The sequence below is a fragment of the Pinus tabuliformis genome, chromosome X (assembly GCF_031772625.1).
Source record: "Pinus tabuliformis cultivar Carrire ecotype Pingquan chromosome X, CPIR1, whole genome shotgun sequence".
Lineage (NCBI taxonomy): Eukaryota > Viridiplantae > Streptophyta > Pinopsida > Pinales > Pinaceae > Pinus > Pinus tabuliformis.
The window spans coordinates 841,554,971-841,571,062 of NC_142308.1; the positions used below are offsets into that span (position 1 = coordinate 841,554,971).

The 16,092-nt window shown below is 36.4% G+C and overlaps 1 pseudogene; it reads right to left on the bottom strand.

Moving 5' to 3' along the window:
- Positions 1-10,101: 10,101 nt before the first annotated feature.
- LOC149142373 (naringenin,2-oxoglutarate 3-dioxygenase-like) lies at positions 10,102-14,189 on the bottom strand (annotated as a pseudogene).
- Between the last annotated feature and the right edge of the window lie 1,903 nt (positions 14,190-16,092).

Consider the following 16,092-nt stretch of genomic DNA (forward strand, 5'->3'; position numbering starts at 1 on the left):
CATAACAATAACACTGTAAGGGCACAACAATAACAATAGTGGGCTTACATGGGGCACAATAATAACAATATGGGGACTACATGAGCCAACAATAACAATAAGGGGGCTACACTGACAATAAAAATGAGCGAATACACTAGTATTATAGCGACCTAACATAGATTTAATGAATTCATCACACGATATTGCCTATGTTCTATATTGACGCATTAACCATGGCCAAGAATTGCCGACACCCCCATTAAGTTCATTATTGACTGCGCTTGCAAATATTTGGGAGATAACCCTTTTATTGGAAATTTTGACATTGACATATCTGGAGTAGAAAGGGCTTCGGATCCTGTGAGGTCTAGTTTGCACTGTAGACACAGAGCTTCAAAAGAAAATTATGTTGAGCGCTGTGTCGGGGTTGGCTCACCAATGTAGGTTTAAGCTTGATTTGACAACTTTTTAAGAAAAATAAGGCTACCAAAGGGGGTTCAGTCCGTTAACTACAAAGCAAATAATTTTACGCTAATCCCTTTAAATTTTCATCCAGATTTGGTCCATTAATTGTCTTTTTTACTTGAAAATGTGATTAGCAGCAAAAGCATAATTATGTAATAAGAATATAAGCGAGTTAACTAGTCAAAATGTGAGAAAAATAAAATTAAAATAATAAAAAAAATAAATTAATTGTTTTACAATGTCTAACATTAAAAAAGGTAGTTTAATTTTTTTTCAAACAAAAATTAATCCAAAGTCAAAGAAACATCAAATACGTTATACCTACTAGCATCCAGATAGGTTTACACGATTAAGATATTATTTCCAAATGATAATGTTAGGATCGTACTCCTGGCACAAGATAAACAATACAAAAGTACAAATAAAAATATGTGATTATAGCCCTCCAACAATGTCCATTAAGCATTAAAGAGTACGACATAATATTATTATAGTATTATTTTAAATACTTTAGTTCTATTACATATGTCCTAGGGGAGGGATTCCTATTCTTGTGCAGGGACCAGTAGTTGATATAATACTGGTCCCACCAAACCACCAGTGATTAAGACTTGTGAAACCAAATTTTAAACAGAAATAAATAACATTATGTATAAATAAGTTTTAAATTATGTCCAAAAATCACCCATACATTGACTGGGCCCACAACTGTCCATAAATAGTATTTTACTACTTAATATTGCAAAACATATTGACCCAAGTAGAAAACAGCTAGAGCCATAAAGGCTTCCAAACTGGTCTATTCCAGAAGTACAAAACAACAGTCACTTCAACCCCCACTCATGAGAACTCCAACTTTGCATCCCAAATAAATATGCCTACCTGCACATAACAAAAGGAATGTATGTCAGCCATAACTGCTGTGTTGTTCAACAACTAAGCACCCTATGTTCAATAAATGACACCCAACCCAATAACAATTAAATCCAATTTGTTCAATAAATGACACCCAACCCAATAACAAGTAAATCCACTTTGTTCAATAAATGACACCCAGACCCAATAACTGCAATAAATGACACCCAACTCATTCTATTTCTCATTAAAACAAATCAAAGCACATGGATCAACAAATAAACAATTCCCAACCATTAGATCACAGCAAATTAAATCCATACCACACATTCAAAATGAAGCCATTGCAATCCATGTGCATCCATGTCCACCAATTAAAATCAAGTCCCCAAAACTATAAAACAAATCCACCCACTGTTGAAGTTGCATCTTATGCTTTCAAACTATTCAGCAAACTTGAAGACAACATCACAAAACAGTGGCCAATATATTCAAGTTAGTTATATCTTCTTACAGTTCTGTTTTCATTTATCAGATTTTTCTTACATTACAGTTCTGTTACAGTTCTGTTTTCATTGTTTTCATTTATCAGATTTCTTACATTACAGTTCTGTCCATTCATTTATCAGATTTCTTACATTACAGTTCTGTCCATAGGGTGGTGACAGTTAACCTATACAGTTACAATTAACCTTTTTTATACAGAGTTTATGTATGTGTTCTAGCTTATACAGTTAACCTATTGAATACAGTGGGAAACTTCTAAACATCTAAACATCGTTTCTCCTAGTTTCTTCAATGGGAAACTTCTAAACATCGTTCCTCGTCCTGTTGTCATTCCCGATAACCCTTTATACACGGTAGGGTCTCCGCAACGAAAGCCCCGCTGTGTCCATGTTGATTGGACCAACTTAACAAAAGCAATATGAAACAATACACTGTACAGTAAGCTCAACTTTCAGACTTCTAAAATAGATCATTTTTTCTAGGATTACAAACAAATTAGTGCAGTAAGCTATCAAACATTTTGCTCAGAAAGACAGCAAATCAAATAAGAGGACAAGATGCTATTAGATTTTAAGTCTGCTTAATAAAACAGGTGTTTTTAAGTTTAAAAATACTTGGGCTACATTAGTAATCCAGCTCGCTATTAAGCCATAGCTGCAAAACTCAAAACTTTAAAGGTGCCAATTTCAGAAATACTAGTTTAAGTTCTCCTGGCGTAAGAATTATTATTTCACACTTGGTCATGTTATGAATATATATTAGAATTGCAAAGATTTTGGAACTGCAACAAAAGTGGTATACCAGAAAAAAACAGATACTGAAGAAACCCCGTGAACTTATATATCAAAATATAATGAAAAGTGAGACCTCTCAGCCGAATTTTAAGTTCAGTCACATTTTACAAAGGTCGCGCTTATTTTTGCTCATGCAACAAGCACATGGAACAAACTAAATAGGATTTTAGTGAACTATCGGTGAAGTAATATGAGGAGATGCAAGCCATTTGTTTCAAAAAGCCTAAGGACAAATTAATTGAAAGAAGAGACAGAGTAACTGTAAAGGAAACAATCAAAACAGGGCACTGAATCCAAATTTCCAGTAAGCATGGTAAACACCAATAAAATACTAAGCACTGAAGCAATAATTTCAACTCTTTTGAAATTATGTAAAGATAGAGAAAAAGACTCATTTAGACATTACATGAAAAACTAAAATCAAACTCACAAATTCCATATCAGTCAAGTGGGAAGCATTTCTAAGTTTTTGTAACCAGATATGCGAAGCAGAGGAAGACATGTCCCAATAATGTAAATAAAAGCACAAGTTTACCTCCATCGTAAAAATCTTGTTTTGACACCACAGATGAGAAAACATCTTATCTACCTAAATTTTTGTAGTCAAATATGCTAAGCAGAGAAAGAAAGTCCCAATAATGTAAATAAAAGCACAAGTTCACCACCATGGTAAAAACTTGTTCTGACATCACAGATGAGAAAAAATCTTAATCTCAAGATCTACCTAGTGTTGTAAGTTACAAATGGTATGAATTCTTTCAAAATGGTATTCATGTGTGTAAGTCTTTTGTTAGCCTTGAAAATTTAAGAATGCTATCTATTTATGTTTAATTTTATTTTAAAACTGTAATAATTTGTTGACCTTATTTGTTGACCTTATTTGTTGCTTACCTTACAGGAATTGAAGGTTAGCTTACAGGAATTATTCGATCATCAGCTTCATAGGGATAATTTTTGCAGAAGTAATAAAGCATAATTTAACATATATTCTAATGTCTAAATGCATGCAATAATTTTATAGGTTGTTGCATCTATGGCAAAAGGAAGTTACTCTGCTCGTACAAGGAGAAGTGGCAGGAGAGTGACAAGGGGTGCGCAGCTGCGATGCACATCGTCCGATGATGACAGGCCAGCTGATGTCGATGCCAGCAATGCACCAGGGAACATTGTTGAAGATGACCATGTGACAGCTGCTGATGTTAACACACCATCAGCCACAGAACCACCATCAACAACAGTCCAAGGGGCAAGCTCAACTAAAAAAATCAGTGCTATAAGAGGATGGACAAAAGAACAAATGTTAGTTGCAATTGACGACATAGAGTTTAATGGATACTCAGTTCGGGCATCTGCAAAAAAACATGGTATTCCTCCCTCATCAATACATTATTGGATAAATGGACTGACTCATACAAAACGTAGAGGGCCTCTTACAGTTATGACTGAGGATGAGGAGGCCGAGGTGGTTGAGTGGTGTAAAGAGATGGCCCAACTGGGACATGGGCTAGAGTTGATACAACTCAAATCAACAGTTGCTCAAATCTGTCAAGGGAGGCCAAACCCATTCAAAGATGGGTTTCCTGGTAAATCATGGTGGTTTGGGTTTAAAAAAAGGCATCCAGAACTTGTATTGCGTACTGCTGAGGGCCTTGACAGAGACAGAGCATTAAATTTGCGCCCTGCAGTTGTGCAAAAATTCTATGACACACTTTCTAGTGCTTATGATAAACATTCTTATGGAGCAGACCATATATGGAACTGTGATGAAACAGGTTTACAGGCAGGGAGGAATTGTGGCATGCGGGTAATTGCCAAGAGAGGGAGCCGAAATGTGCCAAAGATTTTGCCCAAGAGCAGGGAGTGGATAACTATTTTATGTTGTGTTAATGCAATTGGTACTTCAATCCCAGGATTTTATCTATTCAAAGGTAAAAATCAATTGAAAAACTATATACAGAACTGCGAACCAGGTGCATGCATGGCTGCACATCCCCATGCATGGATGACTAAAGAACTGTTTCTAAGTTGGCTTTTTCACTTTGCTGCATCGGTACCAGGTGGCGTCTCACCTAATAACAGACACCTTTTGATATTAGATGGCCATGGGAGCCACATGGCTGTACAAACAATTGAGGAAGCAAACAATTTAGGCATCGACCTATTGACATTGCCAGCTCATACCACTCATAGACTGCAACCCCTTGATGTTAGTGTGTTTGGACCTTTCAAGAACTATTTCAGGTCGGAGCGTGCTGCATGGATGGCAAAGAATCCAGGGGTTGAGGTGAAAAGGTTTGAGCTAGCAGAGCTTGCAAGTAAAGCTTTTAAAAGGGCTTTGACACCATCAAATATCAAGGCTGGCTTTAGGAGGACAGGAATCTGGCCACTGAACTATGATGCTCTCATGCATGATACTGGTTGTAGCCAAGCGTTTCATGTGGATGGTCAGGAAGAAGGGAATGCCCAAACAGGTGTTGAAGTGCAAGAAGTAGATGACCAAGATGATGTTGTTGCAGCTGGTAATATGATTTCCTTGTCTCAAGGACACTTATATGCTGAAGATGATGAAACTGTATGTGAAACACAATATAACAATGAACAAATTCGCAGTAACATGGAGATTGTTCCACCAACTCAAGAACATGAAATTCCTGTTGTTGATATTGTTAATGTTATTGCTGAACATGCAGTTGACAATGACCAATTGACATTGCCAAGCCAAGTAACCCCACCTTCATGGCTAGCAGAAGCAATGATCAATATGAATGCACATAGTGTCTCAGCAACCAATGAAGAAAGCATGAACATGCCCTCACAACCAGCAGAATTGAACAGTGAAATTGTTCATTTTTTTGTGGACAATATATCAATGGAAGAAGATGAAGGACATAATGAGGCATCAAATGAAGATAATGATATAGTTCAATCAGTTCCAACAGAAACTGGAAGGGAAGTACCAAGCAATGACATGCAGGTGGGAGGGGTGGAGAAGACACTTGGACAATTCCTAAAGCTACCAGTACAGAGAGTATCAATGAAAAAAAAGCAAGGTGCACCAGGTAGTCTTCGTCTGGGCCGAAGCTCACAGTTACTCACCTCAGAGGACTATATAACCCTGTTAGTTGAGTCTGAAAAAAAGAAATTTGAAATGCAAGAATTAAAACAGAAAAAGAAGGATCTAGTCAAGGAGAAGAAGGCAGCAAGGATTGTTGCCGCACAACATCGAGCAGATGAAAAGATTGAAAGAGATAAAGCAAGGAAAATTAAGGACCAACAAAAGCAAATGGCAAGACAGGAAAAGGAAAAACGAAAGGCACAACAAATGCTTGAAAAGGAACAAGGGATGATCAATATGGTTGACAATGATACAAGAATAGCTAATGAAACCAGAATTATTTCAAACTCATTGGACTCCATTGCAGATAATACACCATTATTCCAAGATCTCATAAACATTCAAGTGCCTCACTATACTACTGAGGGTTTACCCACTTGCCTTATTCCTACCAGAGTTGGTGCCAATTCTATGTATGCTCATTACACACCTCCACTTAATGCAGGGACCAGTAGTGCAAATGTGAGGTATGGGTACTCAATACCTCCATGGTTGGAAGCTGCAAATTGGAGTCAATCATATGGCAGCAATCAACCATTTCCTAATCAACCCTTGACAGGTAGGCCAACCTACTTGGCTCAAGAAGGTAACTCGGGGAGTTTTGGCACTCAAGATTCTCAGGGCCATAAAGAATAGGGGTGTCATATGTTTTTGTTTGTAACCACATTATGATGTGGATTTTGGATGGATTGTGTCTTTTTCTTGTCACAAAAACATTCTGGCTTACAACCTAGGTTGTTTTATTGCTTTGAAACACTAACAACATTATGGTGCTATGCATTCACTACATTGAAAAGCCAACAGCAGCTTGGTTGGTTGTAAAGTAGTTTTATTTGCGAGTTAAGCACAAATGATATCAGTCCACAAAAGACACTACAATGATAACTTAGATACTTATTTCCCTTTTGAAATTGTTATGTCAATTCATATTATGTCTTGGGGCATCTTTTTCCACTGCAAAGATGAACTATATTTCACAAAATAAATCACTTAATACTTCACCATTAGCTTCAAAATGATGCTCCCAACACTGATAAGTGATTTCTTATGGATATTAAACCTTAGCAAATTGATTTCTTCTTACTAAAACAAGTACACCAGATCTCGAAAAGCATATTTCAGATATCAGAAAACATATACCAGACCTTAGATAAACACTTGGAAAGTCACCAACAGAAAAACATATGACTTTATTAGTCTCTTATGGTCAATGTGCAGTGGTCTTGGGCTTATTATTATTGTCTTATGGTATTTATGCAGTCACCGTAGCAATATGCTTTAGATCTAATTATTCATTGCAGTCAACAAGTATCATAGAAAGCAGGCCACTGTAAGCAGTTTTTCAACTTTGAAAGAATAACCTAGATCTAAGTAAGCTTACCTACAAGCACATACTTCTGTAAAATATCCCAACTCTCAAACACATCCATCTTCTATTGAATACAGAAAGAAGTTAATACACAACAATAGCTCAAAACCAAAACTGAACTAAACTTAAAGCCTACACAACATATTTACTCCACAAAGATCATAAAGAGTTACAATTGGAACTACTGGACTCTTTGAAGTCATTTTCTTCATTTTTGAAGTAATTATTATTTAAATTTGTTGAAGAAAACCTGAAACACTGAGATAATAAGACACAGAGCTGCAAATAAATTCTCAACCATAAATAAGTAAATAAATCCAACAAATCTGATTTTAATATAATCAAATATGTAGTCATATATAGTTCTAAAATAATTGAGCTAAGTATTTTTCCAAGGAAACGAACAAAATGCATGTGATAGACAAAATTGAATGGCATAGGCAAACATGGGAGATAGTCTTTAGGAACCTAACCCAAACTACTGCAAGCACTATATCGGTATTCATCAGATTAGTCCCATGGAAGTGAGAAGCTAACACAATGCTTGAATAAGAGTACTCATTGTAATCAATTCAATGGGAATCAGAGCCATATGCGTGAAATAGTTATAGGTATAAATGTATTACAACTTCTACTAATATGGAGTTTAAGCTTAGTCAATTATATATGGTACATCAATTGATCCCGTGTAAGTGATTAGACTATACGCTTCATATTCCATATCCTTACATTGAGCTTATATCAGTAATATGTAAGAGTTATGATATCACTGTAATCAAGCTATACTAATACAGGAACAAGAGCTTATCGTAATTAAGGCACGTAGATTATGTGAACACTGTCCATAAGGTTATGCATTGTGGTTACTAGTAACCAATACAGAGAAACAAGCTATCATAATATATGAATAATACGTAAGCTGCTTACACCATAGGCTCTAGTATCCTTCAAGAAGCAAACCAACATTCCGAAGAAGGACAGAGACAATCTGAAGATGGTCTGAGACATTAGCTTAGAAGGACTGAGGAAGCTAGATCTTTGGAATGAAACACTAGACCTTGAATCCTTACAATACCTGCTTAGGAAGGAATCCGCATACCTTCTTATCTGTATAACTCCCTTCAAACCCTCAGAACAAGACTAGACGCAGTAGAACCCTAGAAACAGCTTAGCCACCTTAAGACAGTCTGACAAACTTCCTACAAGCAAACAACCTTACATCTCATAGAAAACATAAGGTGGAAAAACAAAAAGAAAACATCCTAGAGCATGCGTTAAGGTCCCAAAATATTGTGAAAAAAGAATATAAGAAAGTGAAACAATCTAGTAGTCATAAGTTAGACTACTCGTAAGCTCAACCACGCTTCAAGAAGATCCATGTAATGATAGTGTAACTTTACCCACAACAATCTTTATTGGACAGAACTAGCGATAAGAATAAAATACAACAACAATCATTATTGGACAGAACTAGTGGGGTACTCAATTAACACTGTTCAAAGCTTAGGTATGATAGTGTTAACACATATAAGATGTATTCAAATTAGTAGCAGTAACCTTGTTCAAATCATGATATCAAAGAACTAGTGGTTCAATTCCAATACCTGCTTAGGAAGGAATCCGCATACCATCTTATCTGTATAACTCCCTTCAAACCCTCAGAACAAGACTAGACGCAGTAGAACCCTAGAAACAGCTTAGCCACCTTAAGACAGTCTGACAAACTTTCTACAAGCAAACAACTTAGAACACCACCGGCTTAGGAGTCTTACAATTCATGAAGTATGCCTAAATTATATGGAATGGTACAGAAGCTCGAAAGGCAGTTGAAACATTCTCTGTTCATGCTCCAATATTGAAAGGCAGCCTATAATATGGCAGGGACCTGAAGCCTCACAATCTCCTGGTGGATACGCGAAGAGGTGTAGTAAAAATAGCATATCTTGGCCTCGGAAGAGCATTTACAATTCCTATTAAGAAATATACACATGAGAATCCAAAACCCTAAACCCTTCAACAAAGCAGCTAATAAATTATACCTTCAACAAAACCAGAGGGCTACCATTATATCAGAAAAAAGCACAAGACCTTAACACCGAAAAGCTACAACATCATTTCCGTATGTTCCGAGTCTCACACTAGCTGCAAGCTTTGGAGATGGCAACCAAAACCAAGCTGCCATTAGAATCCAAAACCCTAAACCCTTCAACAAAGCAGCTAATAAATTATACATTCAACAAAACCAGAGGGCTACCATTATATCAGAAAAAAGCACAAGACCTTAACACCGAAAAAAGCACAAGACCTTAACACCGAAAAGCTACAACAAAACTTCCAATAAGCGAGGTGAGGTGTTGAGAAACACACGGTGAGAGGTGTTGAAAAACACTTCAGAAAATGGCTGGTAGGATAAAAATCCTACCGGATAGAAGCCATCAGTCCAGAGCTCGCCACACATTCGGCGGACCTTCTCCAGTGCTCGCCGGACCTGCCACACCTGCAACAATTGGAAAAAATTAACAAATGAGCAAATGCAGAAGAAAAAAACCCAAAAAACCACACAAATACCACCGAAATTTGCAGTTACCTGTAAATTGGTACTGGCTCCTCCCCAAACAGCAAATAGCACGAATTAAACAACCACCCAGGAAACCCTAAACCACCGACGGTCCTGGCTGAACAGCAATTGGCGGACATGAGCTCAACAATGGCGGACCACCCTAAACCACCGGCGGTCCTGGCTGAACAGCAATTGGCGGACATGAGCTCAACAATGGCGGACCACCCTAAACCACCGGCGGTCCTGGCTGAACAGCAATTGGCGGACATGAGCTCAACAATGGCGGACCTCATGCACAGGTAATGGAGCCCTCCCGCGCCATCATCGGCGGAGGGCTTCGAACAACCACCAGACCCGAACAGAAAACCCACAGTCGGAGCATACATCGCGCGGTAAAGGCGGAAATGAGCCCCTCCATGCTCGTTAAATAAACCCTAAACCCTTGACACGTTCCTTAACAGGTGGCGGATTGAGTTGGCGTGGTGTCGTACGAGGCCACGTGCCTGCAACGTGCCCGTCCGCCAGGTGGAGGGGAGGGCGCACAGGTAATGGCGTCCCTCCCCTATTTAGTTCTATTACATATTTATATTTATAGTACTTTAGTATATACTTAGTTATTTTAAGTAGGGAGAACTATAAACTATTCGGTTACTATACTTAAATTTAAATCTTACTTATTTTTATTTTTATAAATAAAATTATATATATTTTTTATAATATTTGATTTTTTTTATAAAATAAATTTTATATCAAAATGATACATCATAATTACATGAGTTTGGTAGGCAACAAAAACTAGTCATTCTAAAGTTTCACAATTCAAGAATTTTTTTTGAAAAACTATATAAGAGAAATCTATAAAAAGAAATTTAGAAATAATTCTTCTAAAAATCTATTAAAATCAAAATTACAAAATACCTCTAAAGAAACTAGAGTTATGAAGAGGATCAATATTCAATAATGGTGTACTGGATATTTCTTTAAGTTGAAGCATTTGGAAAATTAAGAACTAGTATAATTGAAGTCATAGAGGTTGAGCTTCTATGTGGTTCATGAGACGTAGAATCCTAGCATTTTCTTGAGCTTCGAATGTGCTTCGAATGTATAAGTGATGTTAGATTGAGTTGGTGGAGAATTGTTATGCATTCCAACTTATTGAGCCACCATGGGATTCACTAGATGAGACATAGAGCCTAACATTCATCTTGAGTTTATTGGATGAAATGCTATTGTTTGAAGGAGGAATTCCATTTTACAAACATTTGGGCTTCCAAACTAGAAAAAGATATTTGAAATTGTTAAGTGAGAAGAGCTCCTAATTAACATGTTATTTATATTAATAGTAACACTATTATTTTATTGCTACTTTATTTATTTATTTTGTTTTATGTCTAATATTTGTTCAAAAATTCATCATCCATCTAGAAAATGGCAACGTTGCTATATTTAAACTGAGTGACAGGTACTAGCTACTATGCAACACTTGTTTCTTCTTGCTTCAGATATTCAATTTACATTTAGTCACTCCAAATTTCAATTAAGATATTTACTTTACATTTAATCACTCTAAATTTCAATTATGTTGACATTGGTTCTATTTTTATTTAAAAAACATATTTTTCATAATTAGTCACTCTAGATTTTGATTGATTTTGCATTGATTTTAATTTTGTTTTTATTCCATGTAAATCACTGTAAATATATATTAGTATTTATATGAATCAAATTTCTTCATGTGTAAAACTTTTCTCACTTAGTTCCTTGCTATATATTAATTTTTTATATTAAATAATAAAAAAATACACTTTAAACAATTTGATACCTTAGCATCCTCGATAAATTTAAACTTGAAATGGACCTACCCTATTTTTTACCTTTTTCAAAGTCAAATTTTGAAATTTTTTTGTTATTAATTAAATATAGTAAATTTAACAAATTTTTTTATTTCTAATTTTAATTTTAATTTAAAAATATAATTTTTAATTAACTTTTTTATTATTATTTTAAATTCCATTTATATTTTATTTAAATTTTCAATATAAATATTTTTTTAAAATCCAACGTCATATAACTTTATCTGATAACATCTTTCACATGCTAGAGTACTAAAAAAACACTTTGGTTGAATATAAGGTAGCTCAATTAACCATTATACGATCTAAAGTTTTTGTGAAAGGTATGGGTTGAGGTTCAAATTCCTTAAAACCTCGTGAAACTTGGGTGGGGAGGGGCATGGGTTCATCTAGAGAGGGGCATGAGTTCATCTGGAAATTTAGTAATAATGATCATAATTATGCAGTTCGATAAATTAACCATAACTGGGTGGCGACGAGTGTGAGTTCACATGGGAATTGGAATTATGTAGTTCGATAAATTAACCATACATGATCTACAATTTAGTAGTAATGGTTAGAATCACATAATTCGATAAACTAACCATAACTGATGTAGAAATGAATATGAAGTGTACTCTAGAGTCTACAATCAAACTTCAAAATATGACATGAAACAACTAACCATAAGTGATGCAACAATGAATACGAACCATGTAGAAATGAATATGAAGCATACTTTACTATCAAACTTCAAAATATGACATGAAACAAGTAACCATAAGTGATGCAAAAATGAATACAAAGCACACTCCAATAAAATTTCAAAATAGGACATCAAACAAGCCGGTGGAAGTTTATTGTTATTATTATTATCATGTACTCGTATATGAGAAGATATTAACATATTAACATAGTTGCAGGAAGATAGAACTGAAATTCTACATTGAGCCTTGTTTTTTCAACTGATCTTCAAATCATTTGGAAGATCTGTCGACTATGTCTACTCAACGAGTTTAGCCAACTTCTTCTAGCGGGAGAGCTCGATGTGTCGGCTCATCTTTGTGTTTTTGTCCTGGTTTTTTGAAATATTTAAGGGTATATGAATATCAAATTTTCTAAATATGAAATCATGCACATGCAAATTCTAAGTAGATTTACTCTTTTAGGGCTAACTATTTCATGAAAACTCACACTTCACTTGTCTTCTAATATTATACTTGACTTAGATCTTTCTAAGTCTGCATGCATAAGTAATTACTACTTCTAATCAGAAGACAAACATGAAATTCTACATTGATTTTTGTTATTTAAGTTGATATTCACATCATTTGGAAGATCTATGGACTATGTCTGCTTGACAAGTTTAGCCAACTTCTTCTAGTGGGCGAGCTCGATGTGTCAACTCATCTTTCTAGAGTACATATGTGCAAAAGTGATGGGCTCTTCCATGAAATACTTCTCACCTTCCGCCTCCTTCATAAATCCATCCAAAGGGTAGACGATGGCCACCTGCGTCGGATTCTGAAACGTCACGATAGATAGCTTGCTGTTGTTCAAATTCACCACTGCTTGATGATATGCACACTTGAACTTGTCATTTCTCAGATACTACAATATCATTACATCATAATGGTTAAACCATTATTATTAATAAAAGATTGAGTTCATGTTGATTGTAGATTGAGTGTTTAAAGGAACTAGCTTCCTAACATATAGATGTTCATTAAATGTATAGAATATGCAATCGAAATAAAAATATAAAAAAAACAAAGTACTGAACTTACACAGATATAACTAATGAGTGATTCGATGTGACTGGCATGCATATGATCTCCCAAATTGACAACAAAGGCTCCTTGAATGGGCTCCATGGTGATCCAGTTTTTGCCATCGTCCTTGGTAGCTTGTAGGCCTCCAACTTGGTCTTGAAGGAGAAGAGTGATGGTGCCCGGATCGGTGTGCCTCTTCAGTCCCAATGTCATGTCTGGTTGTGGGAATTTGGGATAGAAGTTTATCACCACTTTCTGGTCCATCTCCATGCAAGCCTTGGTCACAGCATCCGTTTCCAATCCCAACAATTCTGATATTATCCCCAACAGTATATGCCAAACCCATAAGGGATTCATTGTATTTCTCCAAAATCTCCCCACAAATACATTAGTTACAAAATTTGGTGTTCAACTCATATGAAACAAAGATGAAATCAATTTATATGAGCGTGCGGGGATGGACGAGGGTACCTCCAGATGTCAGGCTTGACAGGTCTGTAATCGTGTTGGTGAAGGGGATAAGAGAAGTAAGTAAAAATCTCTCTCTAGTCTTAGACACTTTCACCCTGGAGAGAGCTAATCACCACAAATCCTCCACGTTTCCCACCTCTCATGTCGTATTTGAGCTTCTCCTCTGGCGAGAGGGCGAAAAACTCCTTGGAGAGCCGAGCCACAGACTCCACTAGCTCCTGGGAAACACCATAATTAACCACTTGGAAAATTCTCCATTCAGAACAAGCATTGCTCACCTCGTCACGACATTTATCCTCCCTAGTGATGCGTGAGAGAGAAATGACAGGAACGTCTTTGATGAATTTATTGTAGGGAACCTTGGGGAACTCATCCTCGTCTTAGATGAAGATGGACTGCAGGGACTTCAACAGCTCCATTGTTGCAAGGAAATCAGGTCGATTGCTTGTCACCATTGTGGGCACCATTTTTTAGTATCAAATTAATAGCCACACAACAAGAAAGAGGGCTTACTCTACTTAAGGACACAAGGTGATCTAAAGAATATCGAGCTATTTTAGATTTTCAGGTGTACAACAAGTCGGCTTTGGATGACCATAAAAGAGTTGGTCATAGATCGTAGAATTAGAGTATAGATTGGAAGGATAGATGGACTTGCAACATGTGTGTCTACCTTCCATCTACTTCTTTACAACAATTTTCTTCTCTGGTTGGTGGTGGTAAAGACTATGGGCTAATTCATCTATTTTCAGTGGATATAATAAATTGATTTCTATGTTGACTATAAATTTCTAAATATTTCAGAAATGGATGTGATGTGTATCTATTGAGTTCATGTTGGTTACAAATTTCTAAATATTTGAAAAATGGATGTGATGGACTTGATGTGTATATATTGAGTTCACCCAGTGTGGGTTACATTTCCGGGTCCTGGTGCCAAGAGTGGGGAGGCCACTACATTAAATGTTGCAAATGATGATGATGTACATGGTATGTTCTTTGTCATTACAAGGATAAATACTCACAACCAGAGTGGCTTGTTTATCCACGAGACGTTCTAAGGAACTCTCACTCATATGGGAAAATTCCCTCAACAAAAGTGGCATGTCTCTCCACGAGACATTCTCCCTATAGGAACTCTCACTCAAATGGGCATCCCTTCAACATGACAAGCTAATAAAATTTCACATGATATGGCATACAAGTATCCCTCAACATAATAATAATCAAGGATCTCAACAACAAAAACATCATCTCAACAAATCAAAAGAAAACATGACATCGCTGCATCATATACCTCCACTCTCGGAGATGGCCAAAAAATGCAAAGCTCAGCTACTAAAATGGACTGCACCACACCAAACTCGTGGCGCGAAATCGTGTCAAACGACTATAAAATTTTCCCCTTTCTTACATCGTCAAATTCTTGACCTTCAGGAATCTTGAAGATTCCCCTAAAGATTCCTTCTTGAATATGGATGAAAAATATGCTGCTCAGATGAAGATTCTAAGTACACCACTACACTCCCTATGGAATTCTGTGAAAAATGACTATAAAGTCGACATCATTTTGTCTCAGTAAAAAATTATCCTTTAAGGGAATCTTTTAGATTCCACAAGATTCTCCAAATATTCCTTGTTGTTGGACACTTGAATTTCTGTTGCTTAGATGAAGATTCTGACTGCACAGTTGGACTCATAGTGAGAAAACATGCAAAAATGACTATAATCTTGACAAATTTTATCAGTGGCATCTCTGGCCCTCTAAGGAAAATTTTTTGGCATCTTGGCATATTCCCCATTCATGGGTCTACTGCACTTGATCTACTCATGGTTCCCCCTGGTTCGTCCTCCGTCGTCCTTTGCTGCCCGATCAACTGAATGGTTAGAGGTTAAATACAATTTCTGGGCAGAGCCACTAAGGAATGAGTCCGTGGCTCGTTGGTGGCAAAGCTGACTAAGTCGGCGGTGGTTTCGGGTTCGAATCCCTGCAACCCACTTGTAAAGTGTATTTGCTTTTTAACACATGGTGGTTTGTTTTTTTAAAATCATTTTGATTAACTATTGGATATTTTGTGATTAGAGTGTCACTTAATATTGGAGTGTTGACCATAGTCGTTTCGTTGTGTGATGTGTTGTATAACTGATGTGATTCATATTATGCGGTTTGGAATGACATTTGAACCTTATGCGGGTAAGTGGTTTGATTCAATGATTAACATTTTGTTTGAGCACGGAAAACGTATTACATATGTTGGTGGTTACAATATAATGCAAATCATTTTGTGTGTTGAATGTTCGCTGCCACTTGGAGCCGCCCAAGCGGCGAGCTGGGCTCCACACTTTATTTAACATGTGTTTGATGCGGTT